Source organism: Catharus ustulatus, chromosome 1, assembly GCF_009819885.2.
Source record: "Catharus ustulatus isolate bCatUst1 chromosome 1, bCatUst1.pri.v2, whole genome shotgun sequence".
Lineage (NCBI taxonomy): Eukaryota > Metazoa > Chordata > Aves > Passeriformes > Turdidae > Catharus > Catharus ustulatus.
Window position 1 is genome coordinate 47,007,487 of NC_046221.1, and position 12,973 is coordinate 47,020,459.

General features: G+C 41.9%; 1 protein-coding gene across 2 annotated transcripts in view; it reads right to left on the reverse strand.

Moving 5' to 3' along the window:
- Window positions 1–6,776: 6,776 nt before the first annotated feature.
- Window positions 6,777–12,973, reverse strand: part of KIAA1143 (KIAA1143 ortholog) — a 129,937-nt gene continuing 123,740 nt past the window's right edge. The window contains exon 6 of one of the 2 annotated variants that reach the window (XM_033078167.1): window positions 6,777–8,216. The gene's annotated coding sequence lies outside the window, so the exon portion shown is untranslated. The other variant, XM_033078160.2, reaches the window with a different exon arrangement.

Genomic DNA, 12,973 nt, shown 5'->3' on the forward strand with positions numbered 1-12,973 from the left:
GAGTCATAAATTCCTATTAAATGTAGATAATCCATCATTGTCCCATGCAGATAGAAGGTAAAAACAGTAAAAGATTCGCCAGCAATCCACCCCTGCCCCTGAGTCTCTCCTTTCACACACTTAAAAACAGGTGATACTGCTGTCATCTTCTACTCTCGATCACTGTACTATGGCTCACACTGTCCTTTCTCTGGATTTCACACCCTGCTCGCCTATTTCTGTTTAGGCTCCTCTTTGCATTGATCATGCTTTTCTGTCACCCTTGCTCTCTCCCACTCTCTAGACAAATGGCTTTCCCAGGATGGGTATTGATGACAACAGCCTACCCATTAACACCTTTGCAAGCTGGTCTTTAATGTTGCTTTTCACTGAATCATAGGTTTATTTGGGTTGGAAGGAACCATAAAGATTATTTTGTTTTAGTCAATCCCCTCCCATGCACCAGGACACCTTCCACCTGACCAGGTTTCTCAAAGCCCCATCCAGTCTGTCCTTGAACATTCTATTTTGTCTCTTTTCAGGAATAGCAAGCTTCTTTGGGAAGGGAATCCCCAAATGCATGAAATGCAACCAAACTTCCTTACCGTTGTTTCACCTAACCACCCTGGCACATGTGCCCACCATATGGCTTGACATCTCTAGCTTATTGTACTGGGAGAAAAGATACTAAAGTCACCTGTAAGGGAAACCTCCAGCCTTGTTTAGAGTATAATTGTACTTGTGTTTGTAAAGAGCTTGCTGCAGGCAGCTGGGAAATCCAGCTGGTGTGTGGGAAGCCATGAGTAGGTGGTAACTAAAATCTGTAACAGAGTTTGGAGGTTTTTTAAAATATTATTACCATTATTTTGGACTCCACAGAAAGATTAAAAATCTTAACAGTTGCTAAGATATATGCAATTTATCTACAGTTATATGTTTCTTACAAACAAATGCTACATCAAGAGAAAGAAATTACTGATCATCCTTTTCAGGCTAAAGTGGTTTTCTTTTCAGTCTCCAACAGGGCTTTGGCAAGATGATTTTAAAAATAGCTACAGTTTGGGATCCAGACTGCTTTCTTTGCCAAATTATAATGATCACTTCAGCCAGGGCTGGGTGAATTTCAATATGCCTGGAGACTCAGTTCAGGACACTACCCTCCAGTCTGTGATATTTTTAGTAATGGGTAAACTCAAAAATTTGGGTGGTTATCCAGAGTTCATCTGTACTGCCCAAATGTCTACAGTCTGCAAAAATGGGCTGGAAAGTTTTCAAGGAAGATGGGTTTTGTACTATTTCCAGTACTGCCTATTTCTGCTCTGGTCAGGAATCCTAGGAGAAAATCCTCTTTCTTCATGCTGGTGTGCGGTGAATCTGTTGCCAGTCATAGCTTAAAAGTGCAGATTTGGCAAAGGAACTTGGAAAAGCATCTGGGGAAATGATGAACCCTTCTGAAAGGCAAAATTATGGTACAGGATTGGGTGGTGACCCAGATATATTCTTATGCTGAGATTCAGCCCTACTTCTACCAAGAACAGAGAGAATTTGCATGGCCGATCAAAATGGAAGAACTGTTTCACTCCTTCCTATTGAAGTATCTGTCAGTAACCTTCTGTTTCTGAGGTACTTCCAATTTAGATAGGAGAAAATTCCTTGAGGATTATAGCTGCCTGACAATTTGGGGTAGTTTGCTTGTCTTTGCTTCTATTCCATATACTGGCTGTTTTGCAACAAATAATGAGTATTAAATGTCTTTCAGGCAAAGAAATGCAAGTACCAAAGCAATTAAAGACTCTGAGTCAAATTCATCCCTAGTTTAAGCTTGAACAATTTCTGTGAGGTTGCACAACTGGGCAATCAGATTTAATCTAGATTTAATCTTTTAATTTCACATGAGAGTCCTGAATTTGTGTTAGGTCTTAACAATTAATCTGTTCAGCTGGGGTGAGAGGGTAGACAGAGAGGGAAAGTGACAAAGGTCTGTGAGTATACAAAATAGACACTCTGGAAGAATTTATAAATAAATAACACCATCGTAGGCTCATCAAGAAAAAGCCTGAAATGCTCTGGCCATGGGAAAAGTCCAGCATGCCACATTTCAGGAGATTTTTAATGACAAATACCCAGTTTTTAGACCTGGTGCTGGTGCTGGTCTTTGGGGCATGAGCCCTGGAATCTCATGAGAGCAAGCCTGCATTCCTGTTTTCTTCTAAATATCATATACTCTTTAAACCTTGCATAAATATTGAAGCATCATACTTTTCTTTCCAAACAGCACTTCCCCTCACAATGCTTAACCCAGCAGCTGTCAGCTCAGCCTTTGCCTGGCTCTGTATCACAGGATCATTGACAGGAGCAGGAAATTTCCTTGAGATAGCAATTCTCCAAGGGCTCAGGATTCTCTTCTCAATTAGCCCTCTAATTGGCAGCAGCAGGGACTGATTTCTCATTGCAACAGTGAGAAGCAACTTGGTTCAAGCCATGCCTTTGCCTGCACTTTGTTCCTGCAGGAGTTCATCAATAAAGATACAGGCAGACCTCGGACCTCAGCACAGCAGGAATCTTTACGGTAGCACATATTTCTGGGCTTTGTTCTGAAGGCATAAACTTAGATTATTTTGTGCCATGCTACTTCTTCTATTAGTGCTCATTTTGGACTGCATGAAGACACTTGGAATAGTAACAGAAGCACAGCTGAACAATCTCCCTCCAACAAAATTCAAGTCGAACCCTTCAAGATCCGGTGAAAATGTGAGCACTTTGGCTTGGGATCTTTTTTTCCTTCCTGGTTTGAACTCATTTGTTCTTCCATATTTGGGCCAGGATTGGAAGCCAAAATATTTAAAAGCTCCAGACAATATTTTTATAGCATATGGTTTTGACCCTTCAAGGTGTTAACTCTCAGTGAGACCTGGGGAACTGCTGGCTTTAATGGAGGTGACACTTCTATCTTTTAGGTTTTCAACTTTCATGGCTCATGTCCTTCAAGTTTGAGAATGGGAAAGTGAGTATATCATGACTCGTGTTGGAATGAAAATTTGTTGGGTAGCATCTCTGAGATCTCTCCTCATCCCCAGCTCTGAGTGTAACACACTTCTGTGATGTATGCTCAGGCTAGCTTATTTGAAATGCAGTTGCTGCCTGGAGCCAAAGTTTTCAGAGCTGATCTCCTGCCTAACTAAAAATTCATATATAAGCAGCCAGATTGGAAGCAAAAACGTAGCCACTGAGCTGGAAAAATTGGGTTCTAAATGAGTGAGTTGTCCTTAAGCTGAAGATCAGTGAAAGGTACACACCATCTGTTTAGGCAAACAATGCCACTGGGATGGAGACAATAACTTGCCCAGGGCACAACTTCTAACATCAATTTGGAAGGATGAGCAACCCAACCTTGGAGGTTTGCCCTTCACTCGGTAGTGTCTCAGACTAGAGAACACCTAAGCACATGTTGAACTTTAAGCAGATGCTGAAGCACTTTGCTGAATTCAGATTGTCAGGAACACTGAGCTTGAGGGGTTTTTTTGGTTGGTGGGTTTTTGGTTTTTGGTTTTTTTTTGTTGTTGTTTTTTTTTTTTTTTTTTTTGCTTGGAATCTTTCACACTTAATTTGTTATGACAAGGGAGATAAAGTATAGGCTATTAAGTCTAATTAATGGCACATGAAGTAACATTGATAGGTGAGTGTGGAGGGAAGTGAAATTGCCAGAGCACATACTGCTGCCTCTTTTCAGAGTGCAACTGTCATGAAGGGCCTGATTCCATACTTCTTAAAAGTTAAATATTTTGAGTTACCTTTTGACAGCAGATTTGCAGCATACACACCGTGTTGCTCATCTGCAGCATCATTCCTCTTCCAGGCCAGAGCTCCACTTTCTGCAACAGGCATTTAGGCAGAGATCCTTATGGTCTGAAGCATCAACAGTGATGCTCATGCCCCTCTACCCCACTCTGAAGTAACCAAGAAAGTTTCCCACAGGAAAGGCAATCTGCCAGGTCGATAGTCTCCTGTAGTCTCCTGTAATCATTCCTCTTTCCTGTCCCGAGCCTGCTGAAAGACCGTTGTGAGGTGAAACTGCTGTCTGAGGTTTCTCCATCAGGTTCTCAACATTCACATGAAGCAGATATCAACTGTGTTAGACACAGACAAACATACAGAGCACAACCAACACCAGCAAACTGACAGTTAAACACGCACATTAAAAAATTAGCTCTCAAAAAAAATGTGGTGAGGCAGAATTCAGAATTTTGCAGTGGAGAGAGGCAGAAGCAGAAAGGTTAAGCAATTTGCTCAAGGTTGCAGGAGAAGTAATTGTCAGTGCTGGGATTAAGATTTAGGAATTTATAACTCCTGGTCCTGTGCACAGGCCACTAGATCATCATCCCTGGCACTCCAGAGAACCAGGCTGCTTATTCTTTCAGTAAAATGCTAGACCCAATGCTGTGACCTTTCCTGGAGTTATCAAATGAACTGCTTTCTTAACTCCAGGTTACAGAGAGCAGTGGGGGATGGGAGGTGGGGATGTGATGGTGTGAGGAAGTGACAGACCAAAACCAGTATGTGCAATGCCTGTGTAAGAAGATTTTCCTCCACCCCTTTGAAGAATCTTTGCTATCTGACTGCAGCACAGGAGGGAGAATACAGCCCCTGAGAGGAGTTTTGGGAGTATTTGCCACATTCTCATTTGAAGACACTGAGATTGCACTGGGGATATGGGCAGCTTTATATCTTTCACAGGAAGTCAAGACCTGCCCATGAACTTGAGTACTTACAGAATACATAAATAAGCTGTAATTCACTGTAACATATTTATGGGAATCTTTGGGAAAATCTGATATGCAAAAGTCAGTAATTCCAGCACACTTCTATTAGCAATATTACTAGTATTACTATTCTGTGAACCTGTGGAACTTTGGCTTCAAGGAAACATGCCCACTACCTTCTCTCTTGGACTTGATCCTGTTTCTGTATTAGCCATTAGAAGGCAACACCTTCAAGATGTGACCAAGCATGCAGGACCACAAATAGGGTTCCCAGCTCTGTGACCACAACAGCCAATAATTTTGTGACTGTCTGGGAGAGGAGAGCCCTGTAGATGAGAGGCCACCATGCTCAGAATCCCCCAACCGACCTGAGCTGCTCAAGTGATGTCCTGAAACAGCATAGACAGCTTTCTATGCTCACAGAGCAGGGTTATGCTGCAAGATGATGTTACCCCTGCTTATGTGGTTTTTTTTATAAGTAGTTCAGCAGGACCTCAAACTGCTGCGCCACAGTGGCAATTGCCACTGTGAATTTTCTTCCTGTGCTTCAGCCTGATCTCTCTGGACCTCAGGCTGCTTCTCTTCAGTCCTGTTCACATTTCACACAGGCACTGCAGTGGAGATGGGATTTCTGTTTTTGATAGAGAAATGTGCCTTTCTGGGTAACCAGTGCTGAGCAGAGGTTGAGCAGAAATGGCTTCCCATTCTGTCCAAATATGTTTCCAGAGGTGCTAAGCAAGTTAGGAAAGAGCCACATAGGATCTCAAATTGGAGTCTATGCACTATGCACTTTGCACTTCTGTTTTTTCCTTCAAATCTTGAGAGTTTTCAATGGTCTTCTTGTCTGAAGAAGGAAGGGCTGGCCTGGGAGCAGTGACTGCCCTTTCAATAATAATCCTTGTGCAGCCTCTGACATTTAGCAAGAGATGTAATCCAAAACATGAATTGCACAATTCAGTAAAACAGGGCGCCTAAGGGGTCTCCTGCTGAAAGCAGAAACAATAGTACATGTAGCCAATTCCCACTCCAAATCTTTTCTGGATTGCTCTTGAGGCCAATAGGTTTGAATGTCATGAGATGGGAAGGATTGCATGATAGTTTTCTAGATGGAAACAATCCCTGACTTTGTGAAATACAGGGTAATTTCAATCAATATGACTTTGCATGAGGGTACAGAGCAGTATATGTGTGCGTGTATATGTCCTAATTTCTTTACACATATATATGTTTATAGAGCATACAACAGCTTATACTGCAAAGTTTAGTTCTGATACGTGTTTGGTTTCCTCCAACATCACATGTCTTCTGAGTGAGCAAGACACTTGACAATTTCATGCCTCAAAGTCAGGCAGTTAATTCAGACTATGTTACAGATAAACACCTCTCTTTTCACTTGCCTGCTCTAAATATGAGCCCATGTGATACGGTAATTTGCATAATGTCTTCTGACAAGCTGACTCTGAAGTGTTCTTGGGTGATTTGCTTCTCTTTGCAAAACAAAATGGGAGACAGTAACATCCAAGGGAATGAGTGTATCTATTTCCCTTGAACTGAGCAACTTCAGCTCTTGGAGCTCAGGTTCCTTTGGAGGTAGCTAGTTCAGAAACTGCAGCCTCCAATGGGAGATGGAAGCAGTAAACCTCTAAAAGGAATACATCTATTGAGTCCGCTTTCCAGCTTGCTGTTGCACCAGCCAGAAGGTGCTTTGAGATACTCCTCCAGACAGTGACTAAATGGCCCCCGCACCACCCATGTGTGACAGCCAGGAGAACTACATGAGCTGGGAGTTTAACTATGTGTTTCCTTTTACTGAAATAACATTCAGTGATGCTCTGCATCCTGTAGACCTGGGAAATAAAACAGATTTATCTTTGCTAGTATTATTTTTTAAATTTTCCTACAGATTATCTTTCCACAGAGCCATAAGCCTTTGAAAGTTTGGTCCCAATGTTACTTGCCTATGAGGTCAATTAGCTCTTAAAATGGCAACACATTAGAAAGAACTCAGAAGCTGATAGAGAAATACCTTGTTTTATTAAGCCTGGCCAATTTTCTGTCAACAAAAATTATGCTTCTGAAGTGATGTGGTACAAGAATCGAACATGAAAGCATACAAGTATCCACTTTTGAGCCCTTGAACAGCTATAAGAATCCACTTCTTGGTATTTCTACTACACAGAATGAATTTTCATTACCTGAAGTATCTATTATCTAATTAATAAAAAACCCTGCATTATACATTAAAGTGTAGTGTGAACAAAAGTGCTGGAAAACTTACATTACTCCATGGTGAATTTTTGTGGCAGAAATGGTACTTTTATTGACTTCTGCAGCATGGATGATGTGTCACCAATCACACTACTGAGTTTGCAAACTTCAATTAGACTTCTAAACCACAGAAGAAAGGAATTCCATGAATAAGCATGTGCTAATCAGGGAGCACATAGTTTTTTTATCAGGGTATCATGCTCCAGATCCTTGTTGTGTTTGAGGAATGCCTTCCCAAATCCTGGATGATTTATATGGAGTCCAAATTGAAGATATAGAGATCAAAAATGGCATAAACTGACCAAAACACCAAGTCCAGATTTAAAGATGTCAGGCCACCCCTGCTCTGGAAGGAAAGAATTGTGCATTCATTCAGCTGTAAGTACAAAATTCACATGGTATACGTCTGGAGAGCCTCCAAATTCTGGTGCCTCCCTGATGGCTTTTGTCTTCCCTTTATAGAACTTCAGAGGAACTTTGTTGAAAACGCATGCCTTCATCTTCCAAGGAAACAGGTCATCTTTTAAGCCTTGAAACATCGATCTGTTGTTTGAGCTTTTGAGGATGGTATCCCACATCCATGTTGTGTTCTGCTCCCTTGGTAGCTGGTCATGCCTTTCCTACTGCAAACTGGACAGGGGTGTTTGCCAACACATTGGAATTTACCACATGGTGTGCCACGCTTAGTGTCAGCTACTGAGCTCCAGTTTTGCACACTAGGGGGTAGAGCCAAGTATTCTCCAGTTGTGCCCTTTTCTGGAAAGGCAGCCTTAATGGCAAGGTAGTCCTACAACCTACTAGGCCAAACACAGAGTTGGTTAGTAGCATGAAGTGTTTTGGCCTCTGTGTCAGCTGTAAGAAATAAAAGCAATTTGGGTGTTTTGGGAATAGTGGCAACAGCTGAATTACACCTTGGACTACACAATGAACAAGCACAAAGGCCAAGAATGACACAGGTCCAACAGAAAGAGGAGTGGCTGGGTCATGGCTGGGTCAAGAGCTTTCAACCTCAGGTAGCAGATGTGCAAATACGCATGGACTAGTGCTGTTAGCACAGAGCTCTGAAGAGACGTGAGTAGCCATAAAGAAGAAGGAAACGTTGTTTATAGAAACCAAAGAGCTGAGGCTGAATCTTCTGTGATAATAAATCCATAAAGTTCCGCTGGAGTGCTAGTCATGAAGAGCAGGAGTTTGGCAGAATGCCTGTGACTGTGGAAATAATTGACATTTTCAGTTAGATGGCCGAACAAAACAAAACAAAAAGTCCATTTGAACTGTCCAAAATCTCTTTCAAAACCTCTTTTCCCCTCTTCTTCATCATGGAAAAAGAAAAGGTCAGTGTAGGGCCAGTTCCCTATCTGGGCTCCAGGGTTATTCCCCATACTGAGGAGGATGCAGGTGATCAGAAGTCTGCTTCTTTTCACCTCCAAAGGTCTGTGGCTCAGGCTCTCCCTGCAGCAAGGATGGAGCATACTGAACCACCCTGACAGCAAGGAAAATGAGCTGGAGACGCATGGAAAGCCCCATCCACTTTTTCTGCCGGGTGTTGTAAGTTCTGTGAAGAGATGCACAGGAGAGCAAGGTCACTACAACCATGGAGAAAGTGATCCAGAGAACAGGCATCCTTGGGTGCCTGATTTTTGACCCCTGGGGAAGGGGCTCAGGCATGGGTTAACACTTGAGAAAGAACCTTGGCAAAAGGACAGACTCCAGAGAGGTAGATGGGAAATGTGGAGTTACTCTGTGGGATGGAGTGGATGCAAGATGAGCTGAAACACTCAAGACAGAGTGGGCAGAGATGCCTAGTTTTTTGGCAGTGGGCTATAAATTGATTGTGGTGGAGGGATGGAGAAAGGAGAAATTTCAAACATCAAAAAATGGAAACTGAAATGAGTAAATACTCATCAACTGAAATGCGTAAATACTCATTAGCTCAGACAAGGTGAGAAGAATTGGCTGCTTTTCCAGCAAGGGTAGCTGAGTTTCAGGTATTGGTCCAAATATTCAAGCATGTTTTTCTCTATATATTCAAGTATTTTTAACTTGAGTGAAAAAATGTCAATAGAAAAGACAGTCAGTATCCAAAAATATTCTAAAGCTCAATAGAGAAGTTTTGTTTCAAAACTACAAAACAGACAGAGAAGACCCTGGAGCTCAGCATTCCCCTATCCCTAATATGTGTCCTCAAACTTGGATGGCAAGTGTGCATGTATTGGATGTATTGCAAGTAAGCATGATGTATTGGAAGGGAGAGGGAAGAAGGAGGTAAAACTGGATTTCTTTACCAATAAATACTCAAACTGTCAAAGATTCTGTCAAATCACAGAAACTGCAAAAGGAAAATCTCCGGGCTCAAAATGCTACTACCAAGTCCATTAAATGCATCTGCTTTTTAGATTTTTTGTATTTCCTGAAAATATTTGCTGAATTGTGTTTTCCTGTCCTGACACTGAAATGAATGACTTGCTGATATAAGTATTTTCTGAGACTAGAAGCACTGTATATTTAAACTAAACATTATTCAACATCAGCCATGTACAATACAGCACCATGCCACTGAGCCAAAGCACATACACAGATACCCAGCTTCTGTTGAAAATCATGTAAAGGAAAAAAGCACAACCCTAATTTTGATTTAAGTGCTGTAACTCTGGCTACCTGGCCTCTGTCCGAAGCAGTGTCTTGTTGCACTCACTTCTCTCTGCCTGATAGTACAAGGCAGCTGCCCAGGGTATGGGTGATGGTGGCACAGTCAAAAAACAGGCCCTGGAATTGTACAGATTCCTCCATTTCTTACTCCTCCTGCCAAATCCTGGTACTTCTGATTATCATAAATGACTTCTTCCTAAGGAGTGCTGAAAACCCTCTTCAGCAAATATTATTTTGTACATTACGATCCGGTATTATATAGCTTAATGAAATTTTTTTAATGGTTTTCAGCAAAAAAGCAAACACAAATAAGTTCTCAGTCTCTTCAAAACCCTCCTCAAATCCAAGTCTGTGCAACCTTAATTAGCAGCAATATACAATAGCAGTGTTTTGGAGCCTGTTGTGATTTTGTCCCCACCATTGAAAAGAGCACAGTACACTAGGGACCTAATCCTAGCCTGAAGGATGTCTAGTAACACCATCTCATTTCTCAAGACCAACTAAGTGAAACCTGGACTTTCTGTCATAGATAGGTAACAAAATGGATCTTAAATATTAGGGCCTCCCTTTCAATGAATCAAGTCTTGATAAAGAATAATCATATCCCATGAGTTTCTGTGATGATTTTTTTTTCTGTTTACCTCGTGCCAGAAATGGTAATTCAACGCTTAAGGAGAGAGACCAGAGAACATTTACAGCCCACGCCTGCTGGAGGCTCCACTTTCAGCATGAGCTGGGTAGCACTTAGACCACTTCAGAGACCTGCCTCTGTCTAACACCACATGTGGTGCCATGTAAATTCTCTTCCAAACTCGTGGTACTCTCCTTCTGCTCCCACGGTCTGTTCTAATGAGCAGGAGCACCCACAGAGGAGACCTGTTTCTGTGGCATGATTCTGTTTTTACCAGTGTGATAATTAAGATGGCAAGTCCTGGTTAAAAAAAGCAAACAAAAAACCCCCCAAAAAACCCTCCAAAAACACCCTAAAAAACCCCAAAAAACGAAAAAAAAAACCCCAAAAAACCCACCTGATTGAGAAGTAGCCATTAAAAAAAAAAAACAACTGTTTATTTCCTGTCTCCTACTCAGATCAGTCTGAAAATGAAACACTATGCAAGCACAAAAAAGTTAAACGTGACTTGCAGCCTCCAGCTATTCTGACTTCACTGGATGCCTTACAAGCATCTATTGTTCTTGGAAATAGTCTGAGATATGCTTTCCAGAGAAGTTATTATATATTCTAGCTATGAGAAGGGAAAAATGTTCTGATACTGTGTCATGTCATTCCTTTAGTGGCATTTGGATATACTGTGGAAGTGTGACAGGGAAGAAAACAAGCCTGTTCTATGACTAGTGGTGCTGAACCACATACACTATGGACTCAAGAGTCTGTATTTTACTTGTGGCTGGTTGACTCCGCCTACATGCTCCTTGCCATCTTTCAGCATCTGTACCCTCCAAAGCAGTAAACCCTTCTAATGCAAAATCCCCTTTGCTGATTGCAGAAGATAAATCCTTCCACACCTGCCTCCCCTCTGCAGCTGCACTTGCATCCTCAGGGCTGACTCCATCTCCACCTGTAAAGCTGCTCCTGCAAAGATGAACCCCTTGCTGTCACTGCACTCTGGTAAACCCTGGGAGAGGGGCAGAAGCTTTCGTGCAGACCTCACTAAGGCCTGATTTCAGCCTTCTGTTTGTAATAGGGGGGGTTGTTCATGTGGTTGGTCTATATGTGGGAGCATTTAGCAGATGCTACCAATGGGATGCCCTCCAAAAGATCATGCAGAGCATTTCATCCACACAGCCAGCCATTACTTGCTCTGAGAAATGGTATTCAAATATTTTAAAATGGGCTGCGACTGCACACCATAAGATCCAGCACTATGATAAGCCAATTTCAGTGACCTTGAAAGGATAAGGTTTGATCCTGCATAAATGCTGTGTGGGTTGTTGATTTATAAACAAGCTTTCACACCTGCTAGAAACTAAAGATGGAACAGTTTTCCTTTTTGGAACTGGCTTTGGAGAAAGGAAAAAAAAAAAAAAACTACTCAAAGAAGGTGGGCATTATCTTGGTTGAGCAGGGCCAGGAGCTAGACCCAGGCAACACAGTGTTATATTGTGGTGAGAACAAAGGCTTGCTCCCCACCATACTGATGATTCTCACAAACAAAACACAACTGTATTTCCAGTGATTGCAACAGACAACTAGACAGCAGCATTCCATGGTGTTATTGAAAGCAGTAGGGCAGGGAAAAGGCAGCAAACAGTGGGAGACAGGGCTCCTTTCTCCTTCACACCAGAACTTCATCTGTTTGGACCCGATCCCACCTCTCCCACACATCCTGTTCAGAGATGGGCAGTAGTATGCTCACAGCAGTGGTCCTGGTTGCTCCCACCAGGCTGGTGTTCACAGGATGGATGTGGGAATGCTACAGGCTCCTCTTTCTAGTTAGATTTAATCTAGAGAAGAGATGGCACATATTGTATCATAGTGGATTATGATTTAACCAGTAGGTCATGCTGAGATTTTGTATTCTGGATAATAACTAAATGCTTTTGAAGTCTTTTAATCTCATATACAGCAGAGGTGGAAAGTGAAAAACAAGACAGCACCAAAACGCAGCAAGGGAAATCACAGTCTCTATAACATAATAACAGCAACTCTCCCTCAGATTTTGTTTTTGTGTTTCTTTCAGGCCACAGATTGCAGAAGAGCTTGCTATAATGTTCACTCAGTTCGATATGCTGTTTCAGTTATGGCACTGTCCTCCAATGACTCTTCCAAAGGATTCACTTGAGGAAAGCACAGCAGCCTCCTACAGGAGAACAGTCAGGCAGAGAGGGAAAGCAAACCGGACCAAAGGGGGTATGGAAATGTAGGGTGGGTGTTGCCAAACCTGTGTGTGAGAAACTTCAGCAACCATATATTTATTCTGCCCGTGTGAATCTCAGGACACAGAACCCTGTGAGGGTGGTGGTGTGGTTGGCAGCTGCTGGGGAGAGATGATGACTTAAAAGCTGAAACATTTGTATCAAAGCAAAGGCACTGAAACCCAGGCAGCAGTTATGCCCTGGTTTATCTCAACTCGGTCTCAAAAGGGAAAGCCAAAAGTACAATAACCCAGTGCCTCCCTTAGAGACTGTTCACAGAGAGGGGGATTTAAAAATAAAATAAAATAAAATAAAATAAAATAAAATAAAATAAAATAAAATAAAATAAAATAAAATAAAATAAAATAAAATAAAATAAAATAAAATAAAATAAAATAAAATCCAGACCTCGATAAGAACAGGGAAACAAGTGGGTCTAGGGT